This window comes from Quercus robur, chromosome 8 (assembly GCF_932294415.1).
Source record: "Quercus robur chromosome 8, dhQueRobu3.1, whole genome shotgun sequence".
NCBI classification, from domain to species: Eukaryota; Viridiplantae; Streptophyta; class Magnoliopsida; order Fagales; family Fagaceae; genus Quercus; species Quercus robur.
Window position 1 is genome coordinate 54,354,089 of NC_065541.1, and position 16,037 is coordinate 54,370,125.

The 16,037-nt window shown below is 39.6% G+C and overlaps 1 long non-coding RNA gene across 1 annotated transcript; it reads right to left on the reverse strand.

The window, feature by feature from the left end:
* Positions 1–5,831: 5,831 nt before the first annotated feature.
* On the reverse strand, positions 5,832–8,043 carry LOC126697068 (uncharacterized). Its single transcript, XR_007646141.1, has 2 exons — positions 7,942–8,043; positions 5,832–6,609 (listed from the first exon to the last, which is right to left on the reverse strand). It is a non-coding gene; the product is annotated as an uncharacterized LOC126697068 (long non-coding RNA).
* Positions 8,044–16,037: the final 7,994 nt, after the last annotated feature.

Sequence of the window (16,037 nt, forward strand, 5' to 3'; positions counted from 1 at the left end):
TGATTCTTTTGAAAGTTCCTGGTTGGCCATCTTCTTTGGGATGTGCTAAGGTATGCCCTTCTCGGCATCCCCGTTTCTGGTGTTTTCCACTTTTCCTTTTTCTTTCCCATCTAGGCGGAATCCTATTCTGCCAACTTGAAAGCCGCTTGTTATCATTCTTTTTTTTTGTGCTTCCCTGTTCTGGTTCCCCGATGCTTTTTCTGTCTATGCCATGAGAGGTCGCTGGGTTCTACTGGCGCTCGCGTTCTTTTTGCTTTTGTTTCTTGTTTTCTTCCTCTGTCTTTTTCTTTCGAGCTGTCCTAGTCTTCCTTTGTCTTTGTGCCTGAAGGGATCCGCGCCTCTTGATGGTTCCTGAGGATCCTTGCTTCTTATCCCTTGCCGTGGTCCTCTTTTTTTTGGATGCTTCTTTGTCTGGGCTTCAAGATCCCCTGGGCCTTTTTATTCCTTCATAGGTCTCCTGCATCTGCTACTTTGGGCTTAGCTTGATTTTTCCTTTTGGGCTTGACTTATTCTTTTGGGCTTCCTTCACTATGATCCTTTTTAGACCTCAACACACTTATCAAAAACAAAAAGGAAAAAACAGAAAAAGAAAAAGAAATTTAAACTATTACTTGGTGATAAAAATTAGAGAATAAGAACTCAAAACAAATGCAAATGGAACTGCAAGTACATAGTTCAGAAAACTACAGAACAAAATAGTAAACAAAATAGCAAAAGCTTTATTTATATTTATTTATGATCCCAACATTCAACTGGCTCCATTGAGGTAATGGGTATAAACAAAAGGATCATAGCCCAAGAGAGAGGGGGTAGGGGGGTTCAAGAAAAAAGGGGGACAAATGGCCCAAGTTTAAGGGAAACAGTAGAGAATATAGTTATAATTTTGGGTTCTTTATGCAGTTAAAGGGGGTAGGATCATTCCCTTTTGGGTTCTTTATGGAGTTATAATTTTGTTAGATATCTCTATATTACAAAAGTTCCTTATTGATGTTCTGGCTCCATTAAGAAACTAATATGGTAGAATTACATGCTTTACAATGGGTAGAAATGTGCATAGAGCTAATGTTCTTGTCTTTTTCACTTAAGTTGAGTGGTTGGTTAGAGATTCAAGTGGCCCATTCATAGAACTATTAATATACAAATATATTAACATATGAAATTGTGTTGGGAAATTTGAATTAGGTGGCACAAGAAACTCAGGATGCTAACGACAACGTCATGTGGCATTCCCACATTGAACAAATTTTCATTGACATTATGGTCAATGAACAACAAGAGGGAAATATGGAACATGGTATCTTTAAGGCTAAAACTTGGCTATCAATTACGAAATCTCTAAATGAGCAAACTAGGAAGACTTTCCTCCCTAAGCAAGTGAAAGATAAGCATAATAGGCTTAGGCAAAAACAGAGAAAGTGGGGCTAGCTTTTGAGGCATACCGAGTTCGGGTGGGATGAGACAACCCAAACTGTTACTGCTTCTAAGGAGGTGTGGCAGAACGTGATTGCGGTATGTTATATTTACTACCCTAATTCTTTGCATATTTGTTTGTAATTTTCTATTTCATATTTGCAGGATTTTGATGTATATATTGTCATTTCAGGGGGATTCTAAGGTAGCTGTATTACGGAAGAAAGGGTGTCTTAATTATGACAAGTTAAGGCAACTTTTTGCCCCTAATACTGCAACCGGTTCCCTTCAAATTTCCTCAAACATGTCAGCCCCAGATAGTGATGAAGAGCGTGTTCTGGAGGAGGAACTTGCCAATGAGGCACGTCAGACCCAGTTGGATGATAATGATTGCTACAATCCCAACACAGAGGGCATAACCCAAGACAAGCCCACTATTGATGAGCAAACCCAACGTGCCGACAAACGTCCCATGGAAGAGCCTACTACCAAGGGGAAGAAGGTTGCCAAGAAGAATGATAGGGCTAGTGAGATGACCATGGCTCTTCAAGAGTACACTACCTTGGCAAGGGAAAGGTTTCCAAAAAAAAGGGAAAGTCTAGTGGTTGCTCTGATCATGTTGCTCAATCCGCCAGTGGTGGCGATCCTTGCTCGCTTGGGAGAGTTTTAGATGTGCTGAACCAGTATGAAGATCTTGATGATGACACCTATCTTAACATCGTCGAGGCTCTCCAAAAGAAAGAGAAAAGGGTGTTGTTCATGGGCATGCCAGAGAATAGGAGGAGGAGATGGATGGAGCGCCACGCTCAGCAGTCGGATAAATGATGGGGATTGCTTTTGTGATATTTTGTTATGTGATTTTGATGTGAATCACATGGTTTAGTTTTTAAGTACTATTTAAGGACTTTATGTATGTGTGCTTGGACAATGTGATAAGAATGGTTTTATTTCTATTATTCAGTTGAACACTTTTATTTAATGTAGTTTTATTGTAATGTTAAAGTGTTGTGAAATAGGCCCGTGAATTTGATGTTATTTAAATTAGTGTGTGGGCTTTATTATGTTCTTGGTGTTTTTTTATAGTATTATATTTTTTTTTATAATATTTGGTATTTAGTTCATGTTACTTACATTGTAAGGTGAGTTCAGCTAACATTATTGCAATTCCCTTAGTACTTTATATTAATTTGTTTGTTTATATATTGCAATATCTTTGGCTCTAATGCTTTGTTTTTGCAGGGTATAGGTATAACAGTCTCCCCCAATGATCCTTTCTGGCAGTATGATTTTGATGATGCTTATTTTAACTCCGACGATGATAACATGGACATTGGTGGTTGTGGTGATGACATGGACACTAGTTTTAGTGATGATGACATGAATATTAGTGATTGTGATGATGACATGACCACTGGTGCAGACACGGACTTGGAGTATGACAGTGAGGAGGAGTAGTTTTGGTTTGTATTTCCATTTATTGGCGAGATGGTGGCATATTTCCAACGGCATTACGACAAGCGCCCACAACGTACTAGCATTTTGAGTGGAAACGATTATATGGCTGAAGTAAGAGATGGCAATCCTACCACTTGTCATGACATGTTCCGCATGACACTAGATCTATTCTATCACTTGGTTGATGAGCTGAAACATTATGGGTACTTGAAGGAAGAAGGGAAGGGGAGTGTTGACGTGCAGGAGGCAGTGGCCATATTCTTGTACATCGTCAGCCATAATACTCGAATGCGGCTTGTGGTAGACAAATTTCAGCATTCCACTAAAACTGTGGACTGCAAGTTCCGTAGGGTGTTACGGGCTGTCCACACATATGGCCAACATTTAATCAAGCCTGATCCAAATGTGGTAGGTCTTCCAAAGCATTTGCGGGGGAACAACAAGTATGACCCTTGGTTTGAGGTAAATGATTTCATAATATTAGTTCTTCCAAAATGGTTGTTCACACATTACTATATAGTATTTCAACTAATCGGCACTATTCATTGTAGAGAAGCATAGGAGCTATCAACGGAACACATATTAGTGCTCGGCCTTCAACAGAAAGACTCCAACCTCACAAGGGTCGCAAGAGCACCGTTAAAACCAACGTCATGTGTGCATGTGACCATGACATGCGGTTTACGTATGTCCATGGTGGTTGGGAGGGAAGCGCCAACGACTCCAGGGTGTTTGAAGAAGCTATTAAAGACCTGAAGCATGGCTTCCCATGGCCACCGGAAGGTATGTGTCTTTAACTTAAATTCTGTCTCATAATTTTGTTACTGCATTAGTAAATATGGTTTGAATAACTAAAGTCTTTCTTTAGCCCCATCAAGTCTTTCTTGAATAACTGAAGTCTTTCTTGAGACTAAATATGCCTGAGTTGTTTATGTGTTGCAGCTTGGGAAATTATTACTGACTTGCTTTTAGTGTTAATGGATGTAATAAAAGTCAACACTAGGCTAAATTGTTATCTTGGATCATTACAGACAGCCAAGTTTCAACTCTGGATCACTCATAATGAAGTAGCATTTAAATAAAAAATAACATGTGACTTATTTATTCTTCTTGTCTGTTTAAGTTCATCATGTTCAAGTAAATGCTCTGCTTTCTTCGGATCATCTGTGGAATAAATAAATAAATAAATATATATATATGCATAAATTCCAATTGCAAGGCTAAATTATTAGTAGCACTATGTGACTAAATTGAGACTGAATATGGCTGAGTTGTTTATGTGACTACAACTTCACAGATTCATATGACATTTTTTTTCTTGTGTGTTGTTCTGACCTTTTGCTGCACTGTACTACAGCTCGGGCTGCACTGGTGTGGCAGCTCTAGTGCACCATCTGCTGCACAGCTCTGGTGCACCATCTGCTGCACTGTGTCGCAGCTTGGGCTGCACTAGTGAGGTAGCTCTGGTGCACCATTTGCTGCACAGCTCTGGTGCACCATCTGCTGCACTGTGTTGCAACTCGAGCTGCACTGGTGTGGCACCTGCAAAGCTCTGGTGCACCATCTGCTGCATAGCTTTGATGCACCATCTATTGCACTGTGTTGCAGCTTGGGAAATTATTGCTGACTTGCTTTTAGTGTTAATGGATGTTATAAAAGTCAACACTAGGCTAAATTGTTATCTTGGATCATTACAGACAGCCAAGTTTCAGCTCTGGATCACTCATAATGAAGTAGCATTTAAATAAAAAATAACATATGACTTATTTATTCTACTTGTCTTTTTAAGTTCATCATGTTCAAGTTTGTATTACCTTTTTGTTTGTATTACCTTAAACATTATAGCTCTGCTAATTATTTTATTGATTTAATCCCCTTATTATTACTAATTTAGATATGTTATTCTTGTAGGTTCCTATTACTTGGTTGATTCGGGGTACCCCATTGGTGCATCGTTTCTTCCACCACATATGGCCACCCGATATCATGCCCAAAAATTCAGGAGGAGGAGTACTAGGCAACCAAAATCGAGGAAAGAGTTGTTTAATTATAGACACTCTTCATTGCGCATGGTGATTGAGAGGGCTTTTGGAGTCCTGAAGGCTCAATTTCCCATCTTGAGCAACATGGCGAAGTATAAGCAATATCGTCAGTGTTTAGTTGTTTCTGCATGTTGTGCGTTACATAATTTTATACACATCAATAATCGAAGAGATATACTGTTTAACACGTGGAAGAACCTTGGTAGGGATGATATGCAAAATGGAAACAATGGGAACTCTCCTGAGTCGAGTGCAAGTGCCGAAAGGAGGCATGTGAGGGAGATGTCTAATGCGTCGAAGAGAGCAATGGGTGAATTCAGGGATGATATGACTGACCGCATATAGGAGGAGTACGTGCAACGTCAACGTTGATGGTTGGCATGTTTAAGGATTCACCCTTTTTGTTGGGACTTGTATAGAGCCAGTACCCAGTCCCATGACTTTTTGTTGGGACTTTTGTATAGGTCTAGGTACCGTGACTAGAAGTCACTTAGTATGATACATGATGCACCCTTTTGGACATTATGATGCATTTTTTTGTAATTTAGATTAACTGTAGACATGCTTACATGTAATGGCTAATGTCAATAACCTATTGACATTTCTGATGTAATTCTTTTTGGCAATTTTAAATTAGGCGTATGTAATACCTATTGGTAATGTAAGTACAAGTGGACATGGTTATATGCATTTTATATGTAATACCTTTTCGCAATGGAGTATTTTTCAAGGACCAATTATTGTGTATGTGATATGGTTATAGGTGGCTAATTATGTATGTGATATGGTGATTACACGTAATCAGTAATGTACATAACACAAGTGATCATGTGTTATATCACCTTGTAAAATATATAGGAACTCAAAACAGGGCATGTAATCTTTTTTTTTTTGGTAGAAAGGGAAATTCATGAAACACTAACACAGCCAAAAGAGTTTTAGGACAAAGCCTATTCACATACAAACCAGTGGCATCAGCCTCCAAAATGCTAACTAAGTCCACAGGCAAACTGGACAAAACAATGAAATCGCTCTCAAACAGGGCATGTAATCATTAATGTACATAACACACGTGACCGTAAATGGGTCATGGCACACGTAGTTATGTATGGCCATGGCCCCCAAAAATAGCAGAGAATACAAAATAAACCCCAACTACAGTCCATGACAAAAGTAAAGCTAGCCTATACTTGTAGACCTTGTCTTCGGCAATCCGGAGTGCGAGCTTAGTTTTTTCAGCCTTGCGCTTTGATATCCTTAACTGCTCCCATGCTACTGCTTCCATTGCATGAGCCTCATCCCTTTCATTTCTTGCAACCGCTGCCTCGGCCTTATATCTCGTAAACCTTTCATGGACAAGTGGTGTTGTTGCACGGCCACGTGGGCATGTGTTCTTATCCAACCATTTGAAGAACTTACATGCCTGATTGGAGTCCTGCATACAACATTGAAGGACACAATAAATATTTTGCATGGTGCTAAAGAATGAATATAATATATAAAAGCTATAACAGTCTTCATGATAATAATTAGAAAAACAAATCAAAAGAATCACGTAATACTAACCGACGACCAATGCTGACATCCATAGAACCACCTACCAAAATTACGGATAGATAGGGAGGTCCTTTCCACACACCAATCCATATTGCACATATGGCCGCTAGAAGTGGACTCATAAGTAGTGGCAGAAGACATTCCACTGCTGAAGAGTATAACAAAAAAAGAAAAGATTAGTAGCACTATGTGAAAATTCAAACAATTATACACACTAATGTGGGTCATTTTTAAGCAAAAATGTATAAATTTTACACCAATTATACACCCAATAATATGAGTGCTTTTACATATAATAGAAATGCAGAGATGATTTTAAAATCTTTAATCTTCATCCCATCAAATGAGCCAAACCTGCTGTCAAAGTTTTGTACACCCAACAATATATAAAACTAATCTTGTACCTCAATGGTTGGCACATCTTGGTATTTTTAATAGAGACAACTAGAGTTCAAATCTCTTTCTCTTTCCTTTTAATTATAATTATTGAATTATCAGAAAAAACTAACCAAAATGAGCAGAGAGATGTAAATCTCAGCACACAGCTCTCTGTGTAACACCATCATTAAGTAAATAAATATTCAAGAAGTTAGTGTCCAACAAAAAATATGCCCAACTAAGTGACACCCTAATGTAAACCTTGTCACACATGTAGCACTCCCCCCATGTGTTGCATTAACAGAGTTTATTATAAAAGACAACCTTGGCTAAATTGACTTAATTACTCGGTTTAACAAGGTGATTCCAAAGACACCACATCTATCATATAAACACCACATCTGTCCAAAGACACCACATAGTTAGCATTGGTAAAGACACCTATATACATATTGCACAACCAAGTGAAAATGGGCATATTATTAGGGACTTATTTAGATCTCTATTTGGTAGTTGCTTATTATTGGGTGACCTGCCATGCATCTTTGTGGCCAGCTATTCTAGAACAGGGAATCTACTCAATGGAAAGAATTCTTCAATCTTAGTACACTAAAAATTAGCTTGGTTTTGTCATCACTGCCATTTATGTAATTTTTTTTTCCCAAATTCATCAAACAATACAGTATCTACTAAAGTAATTTGGGCACAAAAATTGCATTTCTTTTCCTACGTTTTCTCAACAACCAAATAGCCTCACAGGGGTCGAAAACAAATGGAAGCCCCAGAATCTTCCACATTTAGAAGGATTTCACACAAAATGGTATAGTTAATAGGAACCCAAAACCACATTAAAAAAACAAAACAAAAATAAGACACCCATTTAGAAAAACAACACAAAAAATGAAGAAAATAAGACATACCTAGGTCAGCATTCAGTTCAAAAATGAATAAAATGGAGAAGAATTGAGAAAATAAATGAGGCATTCACACACAAAAAAAGTGAAGCAACTAAGAGAGAAAACGAAGTAAGGGGCAGGGGCAAAATGGGGGAAAAAGGGAACTTTAGCAACAGAGCATAAGATAAGAAAAAGTCACAAACCTGAAGGAGGAGAAGGAGGCGAGGCGAGGGAGCTTCTGAAATGGTGACGGTACACACTGATGAGGCGAGGGAGCTTCAACGCATTTTTATGGGTTCGGGTTTGGGTTTTGGGCGAGGCACTTTGTTGAAGGGGTGAAGGGGAAATGAGAAGTGAAGGAAATGGGAAATGAGCACAGGTAGACTAACAAAAGCTACTGACTTGGTGATCAGGTGTGGGTCCAACAAAAAGGTTGAAATATTTGAGTTATTTGGAGTGAAAACAGTGTCCAAACGGTAGGTAGTGAAAATTGGGATATTTTGAGTGATAAGTTATGAGTGATGAAAACTGAGTGATGAAAAAGCCCTAACCAAACAAGCCCTTAATGATATATATATATATATATATATGCCAAAAACTTTGTAGTTGAATTGACACATCTTCATGTATAAAGTGTTTGGGGTCTAGCGGGAAAAAAGTTCAAGCTGCGGAATTAGTACTTAGTAGCATATTGTAATTATCTCTCAAAAGAAAATATATATTATTTTTCAAAATGTACATATATTATTAGGTGAATGTCAATGGAATATATTTGGAAACTTTTTTAATTATTCCTTTAAACTATTCTTATTTAGTCGTTTATTTTTGAGTAATTTAAGATTATCTTATTAATTAATGTTCATATGTATTAGGTTAATGACAATTCTTTTCTTTCGAATTATTATTTTACTTGTATGTACCACCTTCTTCTTTAAAAAAAAAAAAATTTATATGTACCACCAGAAATTTTTTTTTTTTTTTGTGTGTGTGGTAATTATTAGGCATTATGTATTTGATATAATTACCGTCTGTCACTATTCTGATAAGTTAATGTCTAATTTATTTATTATTTTAGAAAAGTTAATATTTAATTAAAAGTAACATAAATTTATGATCATATTTTTCTTTATATATATATATATATATAATGCGTAATTGATTTGTTATAATTTACTATTAAACGTTGTGTGGGTGCCTTTCTTCTTAGCTCCCAAGCCCAAGGATCCTAGGCCAAATACTTGTGTTTGGGTGGACTGGGCTTAGTTCACCACAGCTAAATGGGCTGTTTTACAGACCAAGTGATGCACAAGGCAAGGGTCCTACAACGAATATGCACTGGCAAGCAAATATATATATATATATATATATATATTCAACAGTAAGAGTAACAGCAAAAGGAAAACAATGTAACAAGGAAGAAAGAAATACACAATAACCGTTAGGGATCCCCAAGTGAATATGAAATTATTTGATTATTTTTTTAATTATGGTTACAATGCGCTCACTAAGACGTGTTACAAGGTCCAAATAAGTTCAAAAATTACAGACTTAGATGGCTATTCAAGCCTCCAAGACTTGCAAAATTTGAATCTCTTTGAATCCGAGTATGTTCTATAGTGGCTGTATTGGGATACCAGGAGTATTTCTCTCTTTTTACTACTTTCTCTAAGTTTCGACAAAGTTTTCTCAGTGATTCTGTTATGGTTCACTGCGACCCGATTGCCCCTTTCAACGCTGGCTGTCTTCCCCTTTTATAACGTCCTGGTAAGGTTCCAGAGTACCACTAACTTCTCTCTTTTGCTCCCCTAGGCACCAGAGCTCGTGCTGTGCCAGTCACTCAGAGGGTTGGTCTTTTCCTTATTCCTCATAATTTTCTCCTTTTGGTGCTGTCTCCCTGAAAGTCCCTTGCTAACTTTCCATTCCGAGGCACCCTTAGGTAGCTGACCTCAACTTTTGGCTTTTTTTACCTTTTTAGCTTTTGGCTGTCCCTTTCCTTGTCATTTTGCCCAAGTAATCGGAATCTTTTTCTGTTGGATTGAAGGTTTTCTCAGGCACTTCCCCTTATAGTTCTTCATTCTGGGTTTCCTGAGGTACCAGCTTTTTTGTTCATGAATTGTCACTCTCCAAGCTTTCTGGTTCTTTGCTGCACCACTGGGTGCTTGAGAAGGACACATATGTTCTTCATTTCTTGTATTTTGTGGCATCCCTTCCGAGTTGTCTCCATCCTACCTCAGTTGTGCTGTGCGTCCCAGGGATCCCGAGCCTTTGGTAGCCCTTGGGGATCCTGGCCCAGCTCTTTCTACTGGACTCTCCTCAACTCCTTGATCCTAAGAGGCTAAGTCTTTTCTTTCCATGGGTTTTTGGGCTTCAAAAATTTTGGGCTTACCGTCCTTTTTCTTTGTGGTGAATTCATCCCTTTTATGATTACTTGTCATGAGGTTGGCCCATTATGTTGTTTCCTTAGGCCTAGGTGTCATGATTTTTTTTACCTCAACATTTAGACCCCCAAGCTCCTGGTTCATGATCTGCTGAACCCTTTGAAAGGCCTCCTGCTTCTCAGTTCCCTAGGTGAACTCAGCCCCCTTTTTCAACAGTTTGGATAAACCACTTGTGACTGAAGCTAATCCTGGCACAAACCTTCTAATGTAGGAGACTCTCCCTAGGAAGCTTTTAAGCTCCCTTACTGTTATAGGCCTTTTCAGTGTTGCAATGGTTGTGGCTTTTGCTGGATCTACACTTATGCCTCTATGGTGTACTAAGAACCCAAGAAACTTTCCAGCAAACATTCCGAAGGCACACTTTATAGGATTCATGTTCAGTTTGTACTTCCTACATATTTCACAAACTTGTTCGAGTATCTGAAGATGTCCTGCCCTGGTTTTTTATTTCACCACGATATCATCCACATAATCTTCCATTTCCTTATGCATCATGTCATGGAAGATAGCTGTCATGGTTCGCTGGTATGTGGCCCCTGCATTTTTAAGGCCAAAGGGCATCACAGTGTAATAAAAATTCCCATTTGGAGTCCTAAAAGCTGTCTTCTCTGCATCTTTGGCAGCCATGCGGATTTGGTTGTAGCCACTATACCCATCCATAAATGAAAACATAGAACTTCCCGCAACTGAATCCACAAGGAGGTCAATATTAGGTAGAGGGAACTCGTCTTTTGGACATGCTTTGTTCAGATCGCGAAAGTTCACACAGCAACGAATCTGGCCATTCTTTTTCTTCACAGGCACTATGTTGGAAAGCCACTTAGGATGCTAGATGGGCTTGATAAAACCAGCTGCTAGCAGCTTCTTGACTTCTTGGGTTATCTGAGCTTCTACATCAGTGTGAAAGACCCTGGCTGGTTGGGTTACTGGTTTGATTCCTGGGTCTACATTGAGAGAATGAACCACCAGCCCTGGATCTAGACCAGGCATCTCATCATAGGTCCATGCAAACACATCCATGTATTTTTTGAGCAAGGCCGCTAATCGCTCCTTTTCTTGTGTTGTTAACTGACTACTAATGAAAACAGGTTTCTGGGATCTCAGCTCAGCTCCCAAATTTATTTCCCTTAACTCTTCCTCATGCTGAATTTGTGCCTCTTTAGTTGGTTCCCCTAGGACTTTTTCTTAAGCCACCATACATTCTGGTGGTCTAGGACCCTCCTACATGATGCATTCAGGCCCCGTGCACCTTCATAAATGATAAATTAACCTTCCTCCGGGTTCTCGTACTACTACACATTCCAGGGATCCTGAGATGCTAAGCTCCCTCCTTTACCTTTTTCTTTCCAAGAGGTTTCTTAAGTCACAGGTACCCCTCCTTCTTCTTCTTCTAAGATAGGTGCTCCTGGGGCTCCCAGCGTGGGGCTCTCGTTATTTAGTTCTAACTCATCACAAAACATTGTTTCCACGAAGTTTACCTCTCCTTGGTTGAAAGGGTTATGGTTGGCAAGGATCCTTATGGGCCTCCCATTCAATCTCCCTTTAACACATTAATGGTACGTGGATGGAATAAGGCGGTGTTTGTGGAGCCATGGGCGTCCCAACAGTACATGGTAGGAAACCTCTGAATTGATCACATGAAATCTGGTCAGGGCTACTATTGGCCCCACTCTTAAGGCTAGCTACACATATCCCTTAGTTGATTCTGCTGATCCTCCAAATCTTGTTATCTCCATGGGAGCCCCTAGGATCTTCTTGCCAGTCAGGCCCACGACTTTCAGGGTACTCAAGGCTATGAGGTTGAGTGATGCCCCTGTGTCTACTAATGCTCTTTTGACTTGGACACCATTTATGGTGGCCATTAGATAAAGGGGTCTACGATGGTCTGGATGCTCGACTTCCATGTCTTCATCAGTGAAGGTTATTGCATTGGTTGTCTCTAAGTAAGCTCGACTAGCATGGGATTCTATCGTGAAACATTCCATCCCTGAATCTGCTGCTATACTCATGAGAGATTCTGTGGCCACCCTTCTTACTTCTGACCCAAATCCCAATTGGTTGAACAGTTACCTAAACTTAGAGTTCTTTTGGAGAGTCCTGACTGTGCTTGGGTGGAAGGATCCTGCAGATTCTTCCGCTTCTGCTGGGTTCCCATGGATCACTACAGCCACTACCCATTTTCCCTTTGTGGTTGGGTAGGGGATTCCTTTGCACTTCGGGTTCCTTCTGAGTGAGCTCCAGGGTTCCCTCACTTAGTTTCTTGTGAAAGAGCTTACGGAGGGTACAACAGTCCTTGGTGGAGTGCTTGACGTAGTTGTGGATCTTGCAGAACAAAGGATTCTTCCTTTCTTCTTCGGTTGGTGGCCTCGACACAATGAATGGCCTAACAATTCCATCTCCAATCCACTTATCCAAGACATGGTTCAATTCCTCTGCGGTACATGGAATCACTAGTGGTTCCTCGAACACTTTCCCTTCCGGCCTCTTTTTTTTCTCCCCTACCGATGCTGTCATGGCCTAGGGTACTGGCATTCTCTTTATTCTCATAGTCTGTGTTGTCCTTCTGGTTCTCTGTAGTAGGTCAGCAAACTGAGTGATGCATAAATTTTCGAGGTTAAGCCTGTAATCAAAGAGCATGTTCGATATGTATGTCTCCACGAGCTCTTTCTCCTCATGATCTCCATAACAGTCTAGAGAAACATCTTCAAATCTTTTGATGAACTGGACAGGATCCTCTCTAGGTCTTTGCCTTACCATCTAGAGGCTTTGGAAGGTAACCTTGTCCTCTCCGGGGTAATACTTTGCACAGAACCTCTCCATCATTTCGTCTCAGGCCTTAATGGACCCAGGCCTCAGCGTGGTGTACCAAGTATATGCTCTGTCCACTAGGGACTTAGCAAACTCTCTTAGGCACAATTCTCTATCTCCTGCATAGGGGCCCATAGTGTGAATAAATCTACTCACATGTTCCATAGCACTCCCATTTTTTCCATCAAAAGGATGGAACTTCGGGGGTTCATATCCTTTGGGATATGGTTTGCCAAGGAGTTCAGGTGGGAGTGGGGGATCCCGAGAAAATTGCTTGGGGATCCCCGAGAGTTTTTCCCTTTCTTGCTCCAAAAGGGCACTAACATCTGCCAGCGTCAGGTATTGGGGGTTGCCACCCCCTCCAACTGTTGACCCTCCCTCCAGTTGGGCTCTATCCTAATTAACCACAGGGGGAATATTGTCCCTGATTTCCTGTGTCCTGCCCTCTTTAAGAAGGCGAATTTCTTACTGCAAATCTTTCAGCATTTCTGCCATTCGAGTCATAGGGTCTGGCTCTTGTCTTGTGCGCCTTTGGCCTGATACCACTTCCTGTTCTACCAGAGGCACCTCATTCCTCTGTCTAGAGGCTACTTTGTTCTCTCCTACAGGCTTAGAAGCCGCAGGTGGCACATCGGTACCTTTGCTGTTCCTTGGCCTCGGACCCATGCTCTGCGAAAGGACTGCTTCTTCCCTCTCCTTTTTCCAATCCCCAGTGAAGTCGCCAAAATGTGTGGGTGCCTTTTTTCTTAGCTCCCAAGCCCAAGGATCCTGGGCCAAATACTTGTGTTTAGGTGGATTGGGCTTGGTTCACCGCAACTAAATGGGCTGTTTTACAAACCAAGTGGTGCACAAGGCACGGGTCCTACAATGAACATGCACTAGCAAGCAAATATATATATATATATATATATTCAACAACAAGAGTAACAGCAAAAGGAAAACAATGTAACAAGGAAGAAAGAAATACACAATAACTATTAGGGATCCCCAAGTGAATATGAAATTATTTTATTATTTTTTTAATTATGGATTACAATGTGCTCACTAAGACATGTTACAAGGTCCAAATAAGTTCAAAAATTACAGACTTAGATGGCTATTCAAGCCTCTAAGACTTGCAAAGTTTGAATCTCTTTGAATCCGAGTATGTTCTATAGTGGTTGTATTGGGATACTAGGAGTATTTCTCTCTTTTTACTACTTTCTCTAAGTTTCGACAGAGTTTTCTCAGTGATTCTATTATGGTTCACTGTTACCTAATTGCCCCTTTCAACGCTGGCTGCCTTCCCCTTTTATAATGTCCTGGTAAGGTTCCGAAGTACTGCTAACTTCTCTCTTTTGCTCCCCTAGGCACCAGAGCTCATGCTGTGCCAGTCACTCAAAGGGCTAGTCTTTTCCTTATTCCTCATAATTTTCTCCTTTTGGTGCTGTCTCCCTGAAAGTCCCTTGCTGACTTTCCATTCCGAGGCACCCTTAGGTAGCTGACCTCAGCTTTTGGCTTTTTTTACCTTTTCAGCTTTTGACTATCCCTTTTCTTGTCATTTTTCCCAAGTAATCGGAATCCTTTTTTGCTGGGTTGAAGGTTTTCTCAATTCTTCATTCTGGGTTTCCCGAGATACCAATTTTTTTATTCATGAATTGTCGCTCTCCAACCTTTTTGGTTCTTTGCTATACCATTGGGTGCTTGAGAAGGACACACATGTTCTTCGTTTCTTGTATTTCGTGGCACCCCTTCTGAGTTGTCTCCATCCTACCTCAGTTGTGCTGTGCGTCCCAGGGATCCTAAGCCTTTGGTAGCCCCTGGGGATCTCGGCCCAGCTCTTTCTGCTAGACTCTCCTCGACTCCCTGATCCTGAGAGGCTAAGTCTTTTCTTTCCGTGGGTTTTTGGGCTTCAAAACTTTTGGGCTTACCGTCCTTTTTCTTTGTGGTGAATTCATCCCTTTTATGATTAATTGTCATGAGGTTGGCCCATTGTGTTGTTTCCTTGGGCTTGGGTGTCATGATTTTTTTGGACCTCAACAAACGCTATCATTTTTTTAAGGAAAACTAATAGGTAATAACTCAATGGAAATCAAAGAAAATGTAAAAGAAAGCGTTTTTTTTTAACTAATTTTCTTTTCTTTTTTTAAATCTAAGATAGAATTATACTCTAGTCTACTCCTCTAAGTGTATGTATGTGAAATTCCTTCTTGGAGACTTGACTCTTGCCCTTTAGACCCCACAAGCACTTATACTTATGGAATAACCATCACACAAAGAGTGCTGTTTTAAAGTAAAGTAACAAAAAAAATTGGAAAAACAAAGAATTTTGGGTTACTTTATATTTAAATTATTGGAACAAAAATATTAGGAGAAGTTTTCTTTTAGAAACATTAATAATTGAATAGCAGCTAGAAGGAGAATGGTTATGAAATACGAATTTAAATATGAATATAAATACCATAATAAAGAAAGGCATTTACTTAATTCAAAGTTTTAAATTATGCCACATGTCTAGTGTCAGGGCTAACATACTGACATGGACAAATAAATTTTTGAAATATGACATTGTTTGTCCATATAATACCAATTAAATATAGGAAGTTGTTAAAATGTCATTGTAGTATATATACTTTGAGAAAGGAACACGTGTCATCGTAGCATGCATCCACAATGGAAGTTGGTTCTGTATCATTATACAATAAAAGTAAATGCAAGGAACAAAGTTAGCACTTGGGCACAGCATTGGAAGGCAATTTGTCATGCTTGGATCTGTGGTAACTTAGGGGCTGTTTGGTACCATTATTTTAGTAACGTTGTTTGTATTTTTTGAAAATAAGTGTAGGTAAAAAAATGTGTAAAAATATGTGTAATGTTGTTTAAAAATTAGAAAGTGTTGCTTAAACTACCATACCAAACAGCCCCTAGTTATTTGATTCAAGCATTGAAGCTGAGAATCAGGCTTGTGATCGTTGCCATTTTGGAATTGAGACATGAACTACACTGCGTGTTTCATTGGTAATAATTTCTCAATATTTGCAGGCTGCACAACAATCACGAAGGGATTTACCAAT